The following is a 20866-nucleotide window of genomic DNA, read 5'->3' as shown; positions in this document are numbered from 1 at the left end:
AAGCTGATCCTACAACTGGATGTGGTCACGATATAGGACTCACCCATCAGAAATCCAGACTATCACTCCCAGCCACCATAGCCTTCCCAGCTGGGAGGCCTCCATCTGCTGGAAATCTTCCCACCTCTGATCCTCCATCTTCACTTTATTTTGGTTACCTATCTACCTTTACAGATGATAGACAGTTTGACTCTGGGTACCTAATCAGTCACCAATACACATTTAATAATTTTTGTTCAAAAATCTTTCATCATTTCAGGTGTAGATACAATGAGAAAAAAAGATACTCACAATCTATTTGGCACAGATAACTTCCTAATATACATTCTTTGGACACAGCAAACCATCCTCACAAACAATATTTCGTCAGTGTGCAGCTGAATGGGAGATAACTCCATTACAAAGTGTGGTGAGTAAAAACTGGGGCCTCTGAAGAATGAATATTCTTCAAACCCTCTCCACACACCTTACAGTTAAACACAAGAAGATACTCATCCCTCTCAGCTTTCTTCTACTCTCCCCTACCCTCCTGTAAGAAAACACATGTTCACAGAAAGAAGTTAAGTGGAAGCTGTTTGCTGCTATTTCTGTTGCAGTAAACTGAAATGAATAAAATCAGTTAAGCGTTTACAGAGGAGGGAAATAAAAGAAATAAATACAATCTTATTTGCCTTCTTCAAAGGCCAAAAGAAAAAAAAAAGATAATTTGAATCAGAAAAATAATCTAGATTCTAATCCCCTTTGAGTTCCAGCTTCTTAATATTTCTGCTTTAATAGCTACTTGCTAGAAATATCTTTTTAGGTAAGTAGAAATATCACAAGTAATAATGATTATGTCACTAATTTTTCCACTGAAAATATGGCCCTAGATCCCTGCTTTTTTATGAAAATGATGGGGGATAGGCAGCTCCCACTTGCTACCCACAAAGTAATTTTCCACTGATGTCTGGTGAGATTATTTAAGGAGTGGGCCAGAGCACAGATGTTCACTTCTCAAACGGTGAAACTGATGTCCCAACAGTGAGTGCTCTCAGAGATGTGGGAAGCCATCGATTTCTGATAAGAATTTAAACTGCTTAGTCTTGTTGATGCTAAGGACATCGTCCCAATCTCTCTTATCATGTGGCCAAACAGCCTGGATTTAGGATTTCTACAGGTGCCTAAGTCCTAACGGTTTTGTCTGATACAACTGTATTGAGTTTTGCCAGCCAAACCAGGATTCTTTTTTTTTATCAAGGGCAAATAGCTTGCCAAAGGCATTTTGATAAGAACTTGCCAAAATATAGCATTAGATGTCTTTCCAGACACATTACTCCGCTCCTGTTCAATAGCAGTGACATTTAAATGGCAGTATAGAGAGAGACAGACTCCTCAGTCTGTCTGCACCTTGCTCAAGGTGCAAGTTTCCAGTGCGCTGGAGGCATCAATTTCAGCCTTAATCACTTGGCAAAGACGGTTCACAAAACAATGATGCAGAGTGTCAAAGTGAAGCTGGTGGTATTGCCACCTCAGCAAATGATGCTGGGTCATCTTGGGGAATAGATACGTAGGGCAGAGAGCACCTCGGCCACCACACTGTGAACACTCCAGATTTTGACCTTTAAGCGACTTGGGGAGAATGTTGGTACTTGATACTGAAGATAGAAGAGAAAATAGTAAAGAGGGACATAATTGGGTCTGGAGACAATGGGAGAGATAGCATAAGAAGAGAGGAAGGCAAGGAGGAAAGGAAAAGGGAAGCAAGAATTAAAAGAAGGTTAGAAAGATGGAGTGAGACAGACTCAGATCTTTGGTAGTTTGAATCATAATAATGTAGAAAATGCTCATCTCTCATTTACTCTATAATCCATTCATGTATCTGTCTCTGCATCCATCCATCTCTGCATTCAACCATTCAAATATTCATCCATCCAACCATCCACCTAACCAGTTATTAATTAATTCTGCAAGTATTTGCTGGATTTCCTAGTATGATACAGAGCTTGAGGTACTCAGGAAGATGGTAAAGTATCCTTAAGAAACCTTCAGTCATGGAAATGACATAACCCTGAAACAACTAATTAGCCCCTGAAGCAAGACTGGTGACATTACCCTTCATCTCAGCCAATGTTCTGTATCTCATATAAGCACTGGCTTCTTAGACACAACAGATGCTGCCTCAGATCCATCTTTCAGAGAAAGAATGCCTTCCGGGTTATATCTTCCGATGAGCCAGGACTTCTCCAGCCCACCTGACTTCTAGCACACTTATATGTATAAAACACACTGAAAGAACATTAATAATAGTAACAATAAACAACAATATCAATGGCTAAAACCTAGAAACCACTCAAAAGACACTTTCCTAAGTGTTGTACACGTACTGAGTTATCAGCCCTCTTGATAACATAGAGATCATTACGTCCAAAGTGACAGAGCAAGTAGAATTTAGACTCAGTGTGGTTCCCACGTCTGAGCTCTGTTCTTTGCCTCTACCAGAACACAGTGTGGAGAAAGAAGAGTCACTGATCACTGCTAAACAACAAGGAAGGACTCCATTCCAAACAGCACGAATGGAACCCCCAGGAAACACTGAGTTGTTGCTGTGTTGTGTTAGTCGCTCAGTCGTGCCCAACTCTTTGCGACCCAATGGACTGCAGCCCACCAGGCTCCTCTGTCCATGAGATTTTCCAGGCAAGGATACTGGAGTGGGTTGCCATTTCCTTCTTCAGGGGATCTTCCCAACCCAGGGATCGAACCCAGGTCTCCTGCACTGCAGGCAGATTCTTTACCGACTGAGCTACAAGGGAAGCCCCTAAACACTTGAGTAGAACATTCAAAACCTTCAGTTCTATCAAAGATGATTTAGGGGACATGAAAGAGGCAGATAGAGCCTTCATCCCTGCCTTGGAGAAATTGTGAGTTGAGGAGAAAAGACTAGTCTCTATGAACCATGAGGAAGAATAAAATCAGTAAAAGCAGAATTGGCTTTGTAGCATTGGGGAGGGGATGTGCTCAGCATAGTTCAAGGGAGAAACTAGATAGGCCGACCTGGCAGATAAACCTGAGAACTCTAGTTCACATCCAACTGCATCCCTCATCTATAGGTAAGCAAGAGGATGAGCAGCTTTAAGAGGAGGAAAATGTTATCTTTAAAATAAAGGAACGATTTTTCATTTGCTGAAACAAGTCAACAACAACAAAACCAATTGCTAACATTTGCATATAGCACTTACTCTGTGCAGGCTACATTCTAAGCATGTTCATGTATGTACTCATTTAATCTCTGAGTTGGGGGCAAAAATCATCTCTATTTTACAGATGAGGAGACCCAAAGAGACTAACTAACTTGACTAACATTAGCCAAGTATTAAGTGTCAGGGATAGGATTTCAGCCCAGACCACCTGGTTGTGGAGTTCGAACAAGCCCACAAACAGAAAGAACAAGATCCCTGAAGGCGACTGCTGAAGACCCCTGAAGGTGAGTTAAAAAGGGCTGCTGAGCTTGGACACAGCCCAGGCAGGGAAGTTTGCCATAGCAGATGTTGAAGCATCTGATTCTGAGATATAGGATGATTGGGTGTCTCTGGACCCCCTGAGACACTGCTGCTGATCACACATACTCCAGAGATGAGGGGAAATGCATTTGCTGTTCCCTCTGCCTGGATTGGCAAGAATATACACAGAAGAACTGTACAAAAAAGATCTTTATGACCCAGATAATCACAATGGTGTGATCACTCACCTAGAGCCAGACATCCTGGAATGTGAAGTCAAGTGGGCCTTAGAAAGCATCACTACGAACAAAGCTAGTGGAGGTGATGGAATTCCAGTTGAGCTATTTCAAATCCTAAAAGATGATGCTGTGAAAGTGCTGCACTCAATATGCCAGCAAATTTGGAAAACTCAGCAGTTGCCACAGGACTGGAAAAGGTCCGTTTTCATTCCAATCCCTAAGTAAGGCAATCCCAAAGAATGCTCAAACTACTGCACAATTGCACTCATCTCACACACTAGTAAAGTAATGCTCAAAATTCTCCAAGCCAGATTTCAGCAATATGTGAACAGAGAACTTCCAGATATTCAAGCTGGTTTTAGAAAAGGCAGAGGAACCAGAGATCAAATTGCCAATATCCACTGGATCATCGAAAAAGCAAGAGAGTTCCAGAAAACATCTATTTCTGCTTTATTGACTACACCAAAGCCTTCAACTGTGTGGATCACAATAAACTGTGGAAAATTCTGAAGGAGATGGTAATACCAGACCACCTGACCTGCCTCTTGAGAAACCTGTATGCAGGTCAGGAAGCAACAGTTAGAACTGGACATGGAACAACAGACTGGTTCCAAATAGGAAAAGGAGTACATCAAGGCTGTATATTGTCACCCTGCTTATTTAACTTATATGCAGAGTACATCATGAGAAATGCTGGGCTGGAAGAATCACAAGCTGGAATTAAGATTGCCGGGAGAAATATCAATAACCTCAGATATGCAGATGACACCACCCTTATGGCAGGAAGTGAAGAAGAACTAAAGAGTCTCTTTTTGAAAGTGAAAGAAGAGAGTGAAAAAGTTGGCTTAAAGCTCAACATTCAGAAAACTAAGATCATGGCATCTGGTCCCATCATCTCATGGAAAATAGATGGGGAGACAGTGGAAACAGTGTCAGACTTTATTTTTTGGGGCTCCAAAATCACTGCAGATGGTGACTGCAGCCATGAAATTAAAAGACACTTACTCATTGGAAGTAAAGTTATGACCAACCTAGATAGCATATTAAAAAGCAGAGACATTACTTTGCCAACAAAGGTCTGTCTGGTCAAGGCTATGGTTTTTCCAGTGGTCATGTATGGATGTGAAATTTGGACTGTGAAGAAAGCTGAGCACCGAAGAATTCATGCTTTTGAATTGTGGTGTTGGAGAAGACTCTTGAGAGTCCCTTGGACTGCAAGGATATCCAACCAGTCCATCCTGAAGGAGATCAGTCCTGGGTGTTCATCAAAAGGACTGATGCTGAAGCTGAAACTCCAATACTTTGGCCACCTCATGTGAAGAGTTGACTCATCAGAAAAGACCCTGATGCTGGGAGGGATTGGGGGCAGGAGGAGAAGGGGACGACAGAGGATGAGATGGCTGGATGGCATCACCAACTCGATGGGCATGAGTTTGAGTAAACTCCGGGAGCTTGTGATGGACAGGGAGGCCTGGCACGCTGCTATTCATGGGGTCGCAAAAAGTCGGACACGACTGAGCGACTGAACTGAACTGAACTGCCTGGATTGCTCATCCCTCTGCCAAAATAATTTCATGCCTTCCTTCTGGCCATCAAATGATACCTTCTCTGATTACCTTGCATGAAACAGTATTACTTCCCTGCATCCCTCACCAATGTTATCATGCTTGACATCTGTTTATCAACTTATTACCTGTCTCTCTTGCCTCCCTACACTGGAAGGTAAACTCCTTGAGCAGGAACTCAGACTGTTCGCTCTGTATCTCCAAATGCCTAGAACAGTAGCCGGCACACACTAGCTCTCAATAAATATTTGTGGATTGGAGAAATGCAAGATTCTTGATAAAATATATGATGGGATTCAGAGGAGAAAAAGGGAAAGGAATCTTTGTCCCCTTTGAGAAGCTCTTAAAATAATGTAAAGGACACTGATTCCCATCATTAGGAAGCTCCCAATCTGAAAGAAAGCTATAAATTTCATTTGGAGGAGAGCAGAATCTAATGGTAGAGATAGGTCTCCAACTTTGAGAAATTCACCATGGTGGTGGAAACAGGAATGATGGACCCTTCCAATGACTGAGACAGACACACACACACACACACACACACACACACACACACACACACACACAGAATTCTCATGGGACATGGGGGAATAAAGAAAGGGAAGAAGGTTTTGTTCACTTCATGACAGCCCATTCAGGGGTCGGGAGAGCTGAATTATGAGGCCAGGACACATAACCCAGAGAGAAACAAAGGCAGAGCTATGTTCCCATCTGACTTGCACCAAACTGACTCCAGCCAACTGTGTGGGGATTGTTTCCTGGCTTCAGGCTTTTGGAAGTCTAACTTTCCCTCTTCCTTAAATATCTGACTCAGCTTTTCACAAAGGTGCCTTGAGCCCACATAGGGGCACTGGAAAGACTGAACAACCACCTCTGCCAGTGAACTGCCTCATTAACCGGAGCATCTCATTAATCTTACCATTATGCAAGCTAATTAGAAGTCTCTCTCCTCTCCTTCCTCTCATTCTACTCTTCTCTGTTCTCTCCCTAACCCTTTCTCTTTTGTACTGCCTCCTCTTTTTAGGTAAGGGACCAACTTTATAGCAGATGGGAGAGCAACACCATAATTTATTCACTTGAATTGACAAATTGAGATCCTATGTGTGAGAGGAGAGGGGGACATATATTTAAATCTCAATCCAGCCAGTGTATAAAATAAAGAATAATCAGATAAGCAATAACTGTATTTTTATTTACCTATCAAGTTCCATAATTAAGATTTCCCTTTTCACATAAATGTACTGGTCCTGATTCAAGTCTTTGGTATGCATGAGTACAAAATAATCCTAATCTACACCAACCTATTAGAAACAGCATGTACTGTTTGGATCTTTGCACTGTAGCAGCTCATTTCCTCTGCAATCATCCCCCTTTTAATATTTTCTCTTGCCCTGGTAAGGTCCTGTTTTTCTTTGTTTTACAGTTTCTATCCTTATAAGCTACCTCAAATCATCCATGAAATACAGAAGGGTATCAAGATTAAAAAGCAACACAAACATGAAAACATCACCCATGTACAAATGGAAAATAAAGAACATGTAACAGAACTAAAGATAGTCCAAGACAAGAAAAGCTACTCATGCAACTGAGTCCACGGGGGCTAATATAATGAGAATAGATAGAAAAGACCAGGATCTCAGCATCTGAGAAGATAGAAACTGAAAGATGAAAAAGAGGCTGATAAAGAAACCTGGACCAAGGGGGGTCTTGTCCACCCAACAGGAGCAAAAGGCTGCCCTTAAGGTCTAAGGTGTTTTACGCTGGCAAGAGTCAACAGAAAAATCTCTTTGTCCTAATAAGTAGTTCATGATTAAAATATAAATGGACTTAAGTAGAGATGAATATACATATGCCAAAGCCATGATGGATTATCATAATAAACTAGGATATGCATTTGGGAGAAAGCCCAGAACCTTTGGAATGGACAGAATTATAAGGTTCCAGAGTGCTGATTTCCTGGAGGTCCTCTGGGAAAATATGGTTTCATGGGAGAACAAAAATTTAGCCTCTTGATTTGAGAGTAGCTTTCCTCTGATAGAAACAGGATCATCAACATACTTCACCAAAAAGTAAGAACAATAGCTCCCTCTGAGATCTGCAAACCTCCATTAGGATCTGCATGGCTAGTTCACAGGACAGAAATGTATGGGAGAAGGACCAGCAGAAAATCCAGTTTCTGCCCTTTTTTCCTGGCTGTGCATGCCTTGGAAGCTTGACATACTGCATGGACCAATAATAATAATAATAATAAAAGCCCTTATAGTCTTAGGGAGAGATTTCTAGTCATTTTCCAGGATCCTTCTTCATTTTTAACTTATTCCATATGCTTTGCTACCCGCAGACCCCAGCCTCGGCAGCAGAAGCAATCTATGCTGCCCTGCCATTTAAGTGTGAGGAGCCCCAGCTCTATTGAAGCTTGTCATCTTGCCTATTAGCTTGATGTCTTTATTCACAGACCATCTGTACCACCGAGAGATACAGAGGCAGCTAATGTCAATATGAACAAATGCCTCCTCTTTTACAAGAAATGTCAAACACAGGACAGACTAAGAATGACCCCAGGAATACCAACAGATGTTCACTACAAGCCTCTCAAAAATCAATCCTTTCTACAGGGACTAATTAAGATGAAATAAGGAGCAAAAGTAAAGAAATTTGTGTCATATTATCAGGAACTTCATCCTCACTTTCCAAGCTCATTATGGGCAGATTGGCCTGTGCCCTTTGAAAAAATGCTAAAAAAGGGGTTGCAGCTACCAGGGCACTAGGGAGGCCTTCATTTGCCTCCAGTTTCAAACTGCAAAAAGAAAAATGCTCAAGAAAAAAAGTGTTACTTAGCATGATTTTTCTGGTCTGGTTTCTTTAAATGGTCCCACATAGAAAGGAGCCATTTTCAGAAAAATCTCCCAAAAAACAAATAAGAGGCTAGAAAAGGAAATTGTGACATTTTTCCATCAAAAAGGAGATAAGAGATTTTGGCATCCTGGGACTGGGAATCCAGGGAGATCAGGCTGGAGAATTTTCAATTCTGCAAGGTGATAATATTCTCAATTTTTCATTTGTTCTCATCCTCTGTGAAAAGGCAAAATCTTATTATTTGTGCTAGCCTCAAATGCAGAGAGGTTGCCATTTCCTGAATTTCAAATACTGCTCATCTTTGCCTTTAAGTAAAGAAATATCTACCATCCACAATAATTGTTGTTCTTCATTAAACTATTTGTCACACTTTCTGGTTGGGTAACATCATTGGCGTAGTACAACCTAAAAACATAGATCTCAAACATTTATTTGCCAAAACATGTAGAGGATTATTTCATTGAGCCTAGCCCACTCCCAGGAGGTCAATTAGGGTGAGAAGCCACACCCATGAAGTAACTAAAGATATCCCTATCTCCCTGGCTTGAGAAATTATAAAGGAAAGGAGGCAATGTGAATCTGCTCTTATTTAGATGGATACACATAATTCACAAGCTTCAGTTCTTAATCACTGGTAAAAATTTGTTCAAGGCCTTGCTCAAAACATTATTCCTAAACTTGACCACTGAATCATGGTTAAGACCCTAAACTACTTTGGGGTCTACCGATAGTAGAGTCTGGGTCTCTTCCACCGTACCATGGCCCCCCTCTAAATTCTCCAGCATGAAGTAATGCACATCAGGAATGGGTCAACATTTTGACACTATGGGTTCTTTTTGTAGGTCAGGAGAGGTTTGATTTTTGGCAACTCAACCTATTCCATAACAGGAGAAAGATTCAACGGTTGCATGACCCACAAGGTTACTGATTTACTCTGTAATATAATGGGCCCCTCCCCCCCATCACCATCACATCACAATATAACTCCTCCCAGTGTGCTGCATGCTATAGCCAGGGCTAGACTCCTCATGCCATGTCTGCCAAAGTTTTCTCAAACCTTTCCATCAGTTCATGGAAGAATTTGATACTAGATGTTTTCCTTTAACCGGGGAAGTGACTCAATCCTCTGTATGATTCCCTTAAAGAACGCAAGAGCCAAATTCAAATGACTGTGCTTGGAACTCCAGTTCACTCTCTACTTGGTCTGGTAAGGCTGTATTTTACCTGGGTTAAATGTGGGGCAGAAATGAAAATGCACCAGAATTCTAAAATGAATAAGAATTTATTCATCCATAATTGATCCCCTGACCAGAGGAGAAGTCCTCTCTAGGAGGGTTTTCTCTCCAAGTCATCTGTTCTATAATGCTGCCCTGGGACAGTTTTAGTGTCCTTTACACTTCATTCACCCTTTAAGGGTAACTCACATAAAATGCCACATGATAAACAACTTTTGGGGAGAATGAAGCATTAACATGCCTTGGTCCCATCCAACCTATTCTCTTGCTAACATAATCCAATACAGTTTCTGTTCTTCTATCTCTGTCCTTTGTGATCATAACACTGAACTTGGCTTTGCTACTAAGTTTGTGGCTCACTGAAGACCATCTCGGCCTGGTAAGTTTGTAGGGACAAAACTATGCTGAAAGGCGGTCTTTTTCTTCCAAGCAAAGATTGACAGTTTGTAAACTCCTACATGGGAGACCAAGCAGGTGCAAGGAACTGTTTACTGCCCAGTCCAAGCACTAACCCAGTTATTATTGCTGTGCGAACACAAGAGCAAGAGTTATCAGATAGACGTGTAGAGCAGAGAGGCGTGCTGGCAGCTCAAGAGCCCCCTGGAAAATGGTTGAAGGGTTTTATCATCCCCAGTTACAGCCCTGGAATGGCTCTCGAATGTGGGTAATGAACAGAGCATCAAAGATGGAAAGAGAAAAGCTACACTTGCTAGGTGAACCTCAACAAATCCAGGTTCTCTTTCACGTCAAAATGGTCCTCCTCAGGAACCTTGTCAATCAAAATGGCTGCCAAAGGAGCACAGTCTTCTGTCAGAGACGCTGTCTGGGAAGACTGTCTGCCCCAAGGGGACTAAACGAGATTTCACTTCAAATGGGGTTTGAACCTTAGACCTAGAGGTCAAAGTGCTTCTGGGAAAGGAGGGTGGGGAATATAAGGGAAGTGAAGATCAAAATCTTGCTTGGAAACTCACATCTAATAAAAAGGCCTGAGACTTCTTATCAACAGATTTATCAAGGTCTTGTTACATGAAACTAGGAATAGGAAAACTGGCCTTCTAGTCCTGACTGCCACTGCGCAAGTCATTTACCTTCTTCAAGCCTCAGTTTTCTCACCTGTAACCTGGGTTACATGAATTTTTTAAAGTTCCTATATTTCAGATCTAAAAAGGTATAATTATTTGAATCCACTCTCATCTTCTATATTTATCTTTTCTAAGTAGAACATTCAAGGATAGTTTATGTGCTTTGGCTCTCAAAAGCCGTGAACTGAAATATCAGCTCTAACTGTTTGATTTGTACTTAATCCCCACAGCAGAGTGGAGCTCTTGTGCTGGTACATCTGAAGGTACACACAGGCTTACAAGGCACACATGTGGGCATCTCACATTAATACTCTCAGGGCCCACAGCAGCCTCATCCTATCCCATCCCAGCACATAAACGATGAGTGATAACTCACCATGTCACACTATGCTTTCTGCACATCCAAGCTGGCAATGCTTGCTGCACCCAGAACCTGGGAAACATCTGCAGTCTGTGATTCTTCCTCGTTTCCATTCCCATGATGCTCCCCGAGCCTGCTCGGATCAGAGAAAGGTCGCCGGCTCCATCTGGCCACCCTGCCCCCCTCCATTCTCCCCCTCACCACTCCCGTCCCCCCTAAGGAGTTTCTGCCCATTTTGTCACTTCCACCTGTTCTGACAGGTTCCCCTGCCTGACCCTGAGATAGCCCTTGGGGACATTAATCATATAACAGCCGGAGCCGTGAAAGAAACAAGGGTTTGGCTGGATACTGTTACCGTCTCTGTCACCTACTAATCATGTCCTATGACACGGAGGGGCTTAATCAGATGGTCTGCTCTCTCATTAATCATCCTGGGCTCACTCAAACTTCACAGAGAGATTAAAGTTTAGCTCTGCTGGCTCCCCACTCCTCCTCCCACTCATTCGCCTCCAGAGCAGTTTCACTCACGGTCGCTCTCAGGTTCCTTTGGCCTTGCCAACTGGCAGGGCACCTTGAAGTGTCGAATGCCTACCAACGCCACAACGGGCAGGAAGGGGGCATAAGTCCTCGCTTCCTTTCTGTTCTCCCCTCTCTGCCTCCCAATCCACAGAATAGGTTGAGAAAAAGAGAAAGGGAGAGACCAGAAACCCATTTAATAAGAGGACTGAAAATCAGACTTATGCTTATACCAAGAAGAAAGATGACAATTCACCTCTGTGAACCCTAACGAACTAATAATGGAGAATTTTCCTGTATTTAACCAAGAGCAAGGAAAATTAAATAAAACAATCATTTAAAAAATGATTAAAATAAGCATGTGTGGTACAGTTGGCTGGAGTGAGTGTGGCTGCTCCATGGGGAAAGGCACTCGCCTCCAAAGATACCAGCCCAGGATCACCCCCACTTGCCACTCTATGGAAATTATATTAGGAAGTCAAAAATAGTCTGTAAATTTGACAAGTTTTTTCCAGACAAAACTAAAATTACTGAAAGGATCCTCCAAAAATACCCCGTATGTGAGAATCAGAATGCATTTTAGCTCAGCTGATCCATTCTTATCCTGTTTGCAATTCTGGGGGCTTCAAAGGGGAAAAGCAAGTCCCGGCAACGGCCCTGGGCAAAGGGCTGCTCTCCGAGCGCTGGTTTTGTACTTGCTCCGGGAGCTGTTGACTTTTGCAGTGCTGCACGATTATGGGAAACAAGGATAATATTTGCCCTCAGAGCCAAGAAAGAACAAATATTTTATCAACATCTAAATCATCTCTCATCTGGCAGGGGAGGAGGGGCTGAAGGCTCAGCTGTACATACGTCAGCTGCCGAGGGCGAGGAGAGGGACTGCTGGGGGAGCCTTCTACCTGTGTAAACTTGTACTATCGATACCTCACAGCGCGCACACTGCAGAGAGAGCTCCCTGAGAAAAGCTAAAACACCTCTTTCTTCCCAGGTGCCTCTGCCACTACCCCTCATCCCAGAGTAACCACCCTGATGCCATCCTGCTTCCTCTCTCACTGCCAGACTTGGGAAGGTGGGGCATTTCTGTGGATATTTTGGGGATGATGAGGGCTTGCCCTGTTGTTATGTTTGTTTTCTATTCAGTGATCCTCCACCACTTGCCCAGAAATGACAGTAGGTGGAAACACTATCTTTCATTACACAAAGTATAAATAGTGTAATCTATCAGCGCTGTCAATCACAATGATTGATTACAGGCTGTCATAGAGAAGAGTGACATATTAGAAAAGTTTTGTTAACAATGCCTATTGCTAGTCAGCCTGCCACAGAGGCTGGTGATTAATGTGTTGTCAGCCTGTAATCCCACACCCTTGGCTAATGAGGCAGGAATTTATCATCTTTACAGAGTGGCAGATGTCAGGGAGAAAGGAATCCAAGTGCTGGAAACAATATACTTTTTCTTACTAGGCCTGACAAGTCTGACAGGCCGAAAAAAACCACAAAGCAGCTTTGTATAAGAACCAACTTAAAACGAGGAACTTTTCATTTGGCATCTTTGCTTTAAATAGTGCTGCAAACCAGCCTCGATCCCTTCAAAAAAGAAAAAGACATGGAGAGAGGAGAGCACAATGCTGAGTTCTGTGAACTCTGCACCCCGCTGCCGACGACTGAGACCCCAGGAAGAGGTTGCCATGGTGAGCAGACAGCTTCTCTGGAAGAGGAGCCCAGGGTAACTTTTCCCTTTTACCTGTGAACTTGTGACCAGGAGGTAAACACAGTATCCAGAGGAAGCTGAGCGTTGCAGCTTCTCTTGTCACTGCCTTGGGACAGCTTTTACCTGGAGACACACCTCCCTTTCTAGAAACACTGCCCTTTCTGTTGTGGATGAAAAGTGGGGGTGAGCAGGAGTTAAGAAAGGGGGCTCTTCATTGGTCAGAAAAAGCAACACAGCAGAGGGAGCGCCCTTGGAAAATGACTTTCACCAATGCTCTGCTCTTATTTGAAACTACTTCCAGGTTGATTTTTTTCTGTCTCATCTTCCCTCCCATTTAACTCTTCCATTTTTCACATGGGACAATGACTAAAATTTCTCTAAACCAAGGAAATTCAAGCCCAGGCTAGAAGTATCTCGAGACCCTCTTACTAAATGCCTCCTCCTTCTGCATCCCTTCCCTTCAACTGTATCTGCCACCTCTCCACACAGTTCTAATAACAGGAGACCCTGGACCTTTCTTAAAACCCTGGACCCTTCTTAAGATGCTTTGGGCAAATCTCGGATCTTCTAAGACCCTTAGATGCTTCTGAATCTTGGCTATATATTTCATCTTTGCCTGGATTGTCCATTCTGTTCTAAATAACTCCTAAGGACCACCACACACAGGAAACACCCAATGTTTTCCATGGAGTATTGAAGATATTTCCAAACTTGAAGATCAAAACTCTTCTCTCAACACTGATGCATTCTATCCACACTCAAGCTAGGAAGAGAGCCAAGGGGGAATGCCTATCTGGTCTGGAAAGTTCCCCAGGCCAATACCCTGTGAAGATGCAGTGTGGTGCTTGTTCTCATGTCAATCTCCGAGGAAGGGGGCAAATCTTAAGTGGCAACATTCTGACGGATGTAATCCTTTTTCAAACACAGATACCTCCGCTAATGTACACAGATGCAATGTACAAAAACAAAGAGGGAGACAGCAACCAGAGCAGAAAAACTCTGCCTTCTGTCAACAGCACCCTCAGGCAAAAACACACAGCAAAGCATTAAGTAACTTCATCTCTAAAAGGCAGCATTCTGGCATTAAGATGCACAGGATCCCTGGAGCCCAAACACACCCAATGCACTGAGAGATGGGTTTAGTGGGCCAGGAACGCACACTCTCAGGAAGAAACTCGGGACAATGCCAAGTTTCTTCCCCAGACCCAATGTGCTCAAGGCTGTGGACCTGTGAGGAGCCTGGAGTCAGAGACTGGACAGTTGGAGGACCCGGGTGGAAGCACCCCGCCATTCTTTGGGGGATCAGCACAAGAGGCAAGCTAAAGGCTGATGAAGATCAGACGGCTCTGAGTGAAGGGTGACGAGGGCGGCGCCGGCTCCACTCTGCCCAGGCCGCTGACATCTAGGCCCCAGATCTCACTTAATGATAAGCAAGGAGCTGTGCAGATGGCCCCTCCCCTTATCCTGCTTCCCCATGTGCTAAGAGAGCCTCCCACCCAGAGCCTCCTGAGGGGGCAGGGTGCTCGGTGGGTCTCCCCCAGCCCCGTCCTCATGACTACCAGGAAATAGAGCCCCCATCTGGCCCTCCTGCCTGCCAGTCCCCCACCCCTCTCTTCCCCCACTTGCTCATGCAGCTTTCATTAACTACCCCCAGCCGTCAATTTCCAATCCATTTGATGACAGATTAGAAGTGGAATTCAAAAAGCAAGTCACTTGACCTCCCATAATGTGCTTCTCTTAATTACATTAAAGATTTTCCAACATAACCATACTGGGTTTGACAGGTAAGGGTTTAATCAACTTCAGGTGGCCACTTTTAAGTGCTCCCCACACTGGGGCCATGACGTTGGCGTCACCAAGGCTCCTAATGTGGTTCTAATTTAAATGGCTAATTTTGACACAAGGAAAAGATGAGGGGCCCATGGAGCCCCCACCACCTTGGTAGGAGTGGTTTCTAAATTAGGATTAATGCAGCAAGCTGCAGCCTAGTTGGAGGTTTATTTTATGGAGGTTGGAGCAAGTAAATAACATTTATCCTTTGTATACGCCTGCATATAATTACAGTAAAGTTTTCTTGTGTGTTAAATTATACAAACTCTTCAAAAGTGGGTGCCTAATGTCTTTTTCTAAAGCTGTGTTATTATTTTGGTCAAAAGTTGTTTACATTCAACAAATTCAATTTACTAAACTTTGACATGTTTGCACAACTGCATATAATTTATGCTGGAAGTCTGAATCATGACTTTCAAATGAACTTTCTTGGTTCTGACTTGATGGACTGGGGTTGGAACATCTAGGTGTGGTGGTGCCCTCCATCACGTTTCTGTGGCCTTACTTGATTTCATCGTCCTCTCATAAAGTCTTCTAATCATCTGGTAAATATTTATTCTGTACCTACTGTGGTTGAAGCACTATGCTGGGTGAAGTTATATTATCATGAAGATATAATGATGAACAAAAATAATGTTATGGCCCTTGTCCTGAGGAGCTTAAAGATGATTTAAGGAAATGGATAGGCAAAAAAACACATGAAGACATACATGTTAAATTGAAAAGTCAAGAAGGGCTAGGAAGAAGAGGTATATGCTGTTTTAAGGACCTTGAAAAAAAAAAAAGCAAGAGCTGGTCTTGGAAGAAGTCATCCCTGGGGAAGTAATATTGTGAGCTGAGAACAGGAGGAGGAAAATGACAAAGTTAACAAGATGACTGAGGGAATGCCAACTGCATTTAGGCAGAAGGAAGAGCATTGGCAAAGGCTTATGGTAAGATGGAGACTGGTATTTTAGAGAAACTAAAAAGAAGGTGAGCATGTATGAGTGTGTGGCATTGCCTGAAGGTCTGGGAATGTGTGTGAGGGAAGCAGATGGTGTGAGATGAAACTGGAGAGTTGCTAAGAGGGCTAGACTATGCAGAGCGCAGTAGACCAGGTTAGAAAGTTTGCTCTTCATCTTAAATGCAAGGCTAAGCAGTGCAAGGTTTGAAGCTGGGGAATGACCTGATTTGTCTGAATTTTGCAAACATCTGTTGAAGGGACCAGAGTATACTGTGAGGGGTTAAAAGTGGCTAAAGGTAGATAACTTTGGAGGCTATAACAGTAGTCCCAAATTTAAGAAATACAAAACACAAACATGATATGGTTTGAACTTGGGTGATGATGGTGAAGAATGAGAGTGGATGGCTTTAAGAAGTAATAAAGTAAACTGGTAGGACGTTGGGACCAATGGGTCAACTCTTAGGTCTCCTACAAGAAGGCAGACACCTTAGGAGCTCAGAGAACATGTCCATGGGCATATACAGGTAATAGTTAAAACTACAGATACGGATGAGACCACCAAGAAAGAGGTCAGACTGAGAAGAGAAGTCCTTGGGCAGAGACATTTCAACATTTATTTGTTAGGTTTATAAACCTGTACAAGATGGTGTAAGAATGGCCAGGGAGGTAGTCAAAAAACCACATGGATCAGAAAATCCAAGGAAAGACTATGTTTCCAAAAGAAGGTGTAAACAATAGATTTTACTACTGCTAAAAAGCCAAGCAAGATACACACTAAAAGTTCCCTTGAATTTAGTCACTTGGAGGTCACAGGGAATTAAACTAGTTGCAGAGTTCAGTTCAGTTCAGACACTCAGTCATGTCCAACTCTTTGCAACTCCATGGACTGCAGCACTCCAGGCCTGTCTATCACCATCCCTGGAATTGAACCAAACTCATGTCCACTGAGTCGGTGATGCCATCCTACCATCTCATTCTCTGTCATCCCCTTCTCCTCCTGCCTTCAATCTTTCCCAGCATCAGGGCCTTTTCAAATGAGTCAGTTCTTCACATCAGGTGGCCAAAATATTGGAGTTTCAACTTCAACATCAGTCCTTCCAATGAATGCTCAGGACTGATCCCCTTTAGGATGGACTGGTTGGATCTCCTTGCAGTCCAAGGGACTCTCAAGTCTTCCCCAAAACCACTAAAGCATCAATTCTTGAGAACTCAGGTTTCCTTATAGTCCAACTCTCACATCCCATACGTGACTACGAGAAAAACCATAGTCTTGACTAGATGGACCTTTGTTGACAAAATAATGTCTCTGCTTTTTAATAAGCTGTCTAGGTTGGTCATAACTTTCCTTCCAAGGAGTAAGCCTCTTTTAATATCATGGCTGCAGTCAACATCTGCAGTGATTTCGGAGCCCAAGAAAATAAAGTATGCTACTGTTTCCCCATCTATTTGCCATGAAGTGATGGGACCAGATGCCATGATCTTAGTTTTCTGAATGTTGAGCTTTAAGCCAACTTTTTCACTCTCCTCTTTCACTTTCATCAAGAGGCTCTTCAGTTCTTTTTCACTTTCTTCCATAAGAGTGGTGTCATCTGTATATCTGTGTTTATTGATATTTATCCTGGCAGTCTTGATTCCAGCTTGTGCTTCATCTAGCCCAGCATTTCTCATGATGTACTGTGCATATAAGTTAAATAAGCAGGGTGACAGTATACAGCCTTGACGTACTCCTTTCCCTATTTGGAAACAATCTGTTGTTCCATGTCCAGTTCTAACTGCTTCCTGACCTGCATACAGATTTCTCAAGAGGAAGGTCAGGTGGTTTGATATTTCCATCTCTTGAAGAATTTTCCAGTTTGTTGTGATCCACACAGTCAAAGATATTGGCATAGTCAATAGAGCAGAAATAGATGTTTTTCTGGAACTCTCTTGCTTTTTTGATGACCCAGCAGATGTTGGCAATTTGATCTCTGGTTCCTCTGCCTTTTCTAAATCTAGCTTGAACATCTGAAAGTTTACGGTTCACGTATTGTTGAAGCCTGGCTTGGAGAATTTGGAGTATTACTTTGGTAGTGTGTGAGATGAGTGCAATTGTGTGGTAGTTTGAGCATTCTTTGGCATTGCCTTTCTTTGGGATTAGGATGAAAACTGACCTTTTCCAGTCCTGTGGCCACTGCTGAGTTTTCCAAATTTGCTGGCATATTGAGTGCAGCACTTTCACAGCATCATCTTTTAGGATTTGAAATAGCTCAACTGGAATTCCATCACCTCCACTAGCTTTGTTCATAGTGATGCTTCCTAAGGCCCACTTGACTTTGCATTCCAGGATGTCTGGCTCTAGGTGAGTGATCATACCATCGTGGTTATCTGGGTCATGAAGATCTTTTTTGTACAGTTCTTCTGTGTATTCTTGCCATCTCTTCTTAATATCTTCTGCTTCTGTTAGGTCCATACCATTTCTGTCCTTGATTGATCCCATTGTTGCATAAAGTGTTCCCTTGGTATCTCTAATATTCTTGAAGAGATCTCTAGCCTTTCCCATTCTGTTGTTTTCCTCTGTTTCTTTGCACTGATCACTGAAGAAGGCTTTCTTATCTCTCCTTGCTATTCTTTGGAACTCTGCATTCAAATGGGTATATCTTTCCTTTTCTCCTTTGCTTTTCACTTCTCTTCTTTTCACTGCTATTTGTAAGGCCTCCTCAGACAGCCATTTTGCTTTTTGCATTTCTTTTTCTTGGGGATGGTCTTGGTCCCTGTCTCCTGTACAATGTCACGAACCTCCATCCGTAGTTCATCAGGCATTCTATCTGATAGAGTTGCAGAGTAATGGATTCAAAACCTACACTGATATAGAATGCAGTTAGTTACTGAATAAGTTGAAGGTATAGAAATGGAAACTGTTGCAAGAGGCAAATCTTTTGAAAAGTCCAACACTAAAGAGAGAAGATATAGGCCCTGTAGATGGCCACAGGTAAAGTAGTTGCTTGTTTAAAGAAGAGAACTAAGAGTTCTCAAAATCTGATCAGAAAGTTTGGGTTGTAAGGGACAGCTTGACTACATAAGATAAAGAAGGAAAAAATGACTCTGCATCCACCAGAGGGAGAAGCAATTGATGGTATCCTTCCTTAGACAGAAGGGAGACTTGATTGATTTTGCTGTTATGTTACTGCAAGAGATTTCTCTAGAGGATGGAATGAACATTTCTTTTATCAGCAGACTTAAAGGTACCCAAGGATGAAAGCCTCGCCACTGACACTGTTAAAGTCATGTAAAGTCTTACTCGGACTTCATGAAAGGTGGTCAGCATTTTGGAAGGAGAAGCAAGACAGACAGCTAATCACCAGACCCACTGGTAGCTCAGAATGTGCCCTAAGGACTCATAGAACCAACAGTGCACTGGAGGCCCTGACCTGTTGCTGAGGGAGGGCCACAGCCAAGGTGAGTTAGGACATTGGGGTATCTGGATGAGCAGATGGCATTTAGATCTGTTTCTCATATTTTCATATCTTTCCTATCCTTTTAGGAACATGTTGCCCATTGATCAACAAGTACCTACAATGTGATCATCTATACTTGACCTTGTGGGAAACAGACAGAAAGTAAAAAGCATAACTGATATCTTGGCATAATTCATAGAGTAACTGAAATATTAGACATAAATACTTGAAATAAGAACACTAACTCAGCAAGAGCCCTCTCCAAGATTTAGAGTGAAAGGATTGGTTTAAAAATCTTTTGGAGGAGGTAGAATGTAAACTGTGTGGCAGGTTAAGTAGGACTTGCATTGGTGCTAAGCAGAGGGCAGGGGATTGAGCTGTGTTTCCTATCACACTTAACACTTTTCCCCTAATGCATGCGTGCATGTGTGAGTGCAAAGTCGCTTCAATCGTGTTTGACTCTGTGCAACCCCATGGACTGTAGCCAGGCTCCTCTGTCCATGGGATTTCCCAGATCAGAATTCTAGAGTGGGTTGCCATTTCCTTCTCCAGGGGAACTTCCTGACCCAGGGATCAAATCCAGGTCTCCCGTTTGGCAGGCAGATTCTTTATCACTGAGCCACCTGGGAAGTCCATGACTAACATCTGGGTAATTTTCCTTCCACTCTTTTCTCTCATTTTTTTATGTGTGGGTATGCATGTGCACATGTAAACACAAACATCACAGGCACACCCAGATGTAACATGGATCTGTTTACCCAAGTATCTTGTTTTCCAGATAGTTTTCTGATATGATGACTGACAGTTGTTTTATATTATAAACATGCATAATGTAGAGGTGAAATCACCCATAACCCCACCTCCAGAGACCACATCTAGTCCAGTCTTGGTGGCACCGTGGGTTGGGCCCAAGGAACCCCAATAACTTGCTGAGGACAGATTTGTTGACCCATCACCTGGGTCAGAGACCCCATTACTGAAAAACACTTGTTCAGGCAGCAAGTGAGCGCGCTCCCTACCCTGGCTCTGGTGACGAGATATTTAGAGGCTGGTATTTCCCCAAACTTGAAATAAGCAGTGATAAAACTGCCATATTTCCATTTGGTATAAATTTCTTATTTCTCCAATTTCTTTTAGACTCAGCAGTATTTCTACCTTATACTTTGGGTGACGAGACTGCTCTTGGGATAAAGACAGTGATTTTGGCTAGGTCTCTGACTAGGAAAGACTCTTTTCCCCTGAGGGGAGAAATATTCCAGGACCAGGTCCTTGCAAGAGCCAGAATTTAATACAAATGGCTCACATGAAGAAACATTAAAGAAAGGACACTTGAAAGCACAGGGTGAGAGGAAGTGCCAGCATGTGGAGGGACCTAAAGACTAGGAAGAGGGGAGCTGTGACCACCCATGGCTGAAGAACCCAGGGAAGGAAACAGTGTTGACAGACACCAGGGAAAATTGGGTCATGTAGGAAGGTCTCCACTCTCAGGGGAGACTGAGGTGATCAGAACAGACAGGATGTAAACAATCAAGAGGTGCTTTCACTGCATTCTAGAAACAGGTCTCAGTCTAACCTCCAAAAGCCCCACTGCCTGATGGGATGAGCAGGGGGCACAAGA

General features: G+C 42.9%; 1 protein-coding gene and 1 long non-coding RNA gene across 2 annotated transcripts in view; one reads left to right on the top strand and one right to left on the bottom strand.

The window, feature by feature from the left end:
* LRMDA (leucine rich melanocyte differentiation associated) overlaps positions 1-20866 on the bottom strand; it is a 1164713-nt gene that overhangs the window by 428846 nt on the left and 715001 nt on the right. The window lies entirely within an intron of this gene.
* LOC110125741 (uncharacterized) lies at positions 9137-19491 on the top strand. The gene is made up of 3 exons (XR_002310166.2): positions 9137-9343; positions 19025-19249; positions 19335-19491. It is a non-coding gene; the product is annotated as an uncharacterized lncRNA (long non-coding RNA).

Source organism: Odocoileus virginianus, chromosome 7, assembly GCF_023699985.2.
Source record: "Odocoileus virginianus isolate 20LAN1187 ecotype Illinois chromosome 7, Ovbor_1.2, whole genome shotgun sequence".
Classification (NCBI taxonomy): Eukaryota; Metazoa; Chordata; class Mammalia; order Artiodactyla; family Cervidae; genus Odocoileus; species Odocoileus virginianus.
Note: the sequence above shows the minus strand (reverse complement) of the source record. Positions and strands in the feature narration are given on the sequence as shown.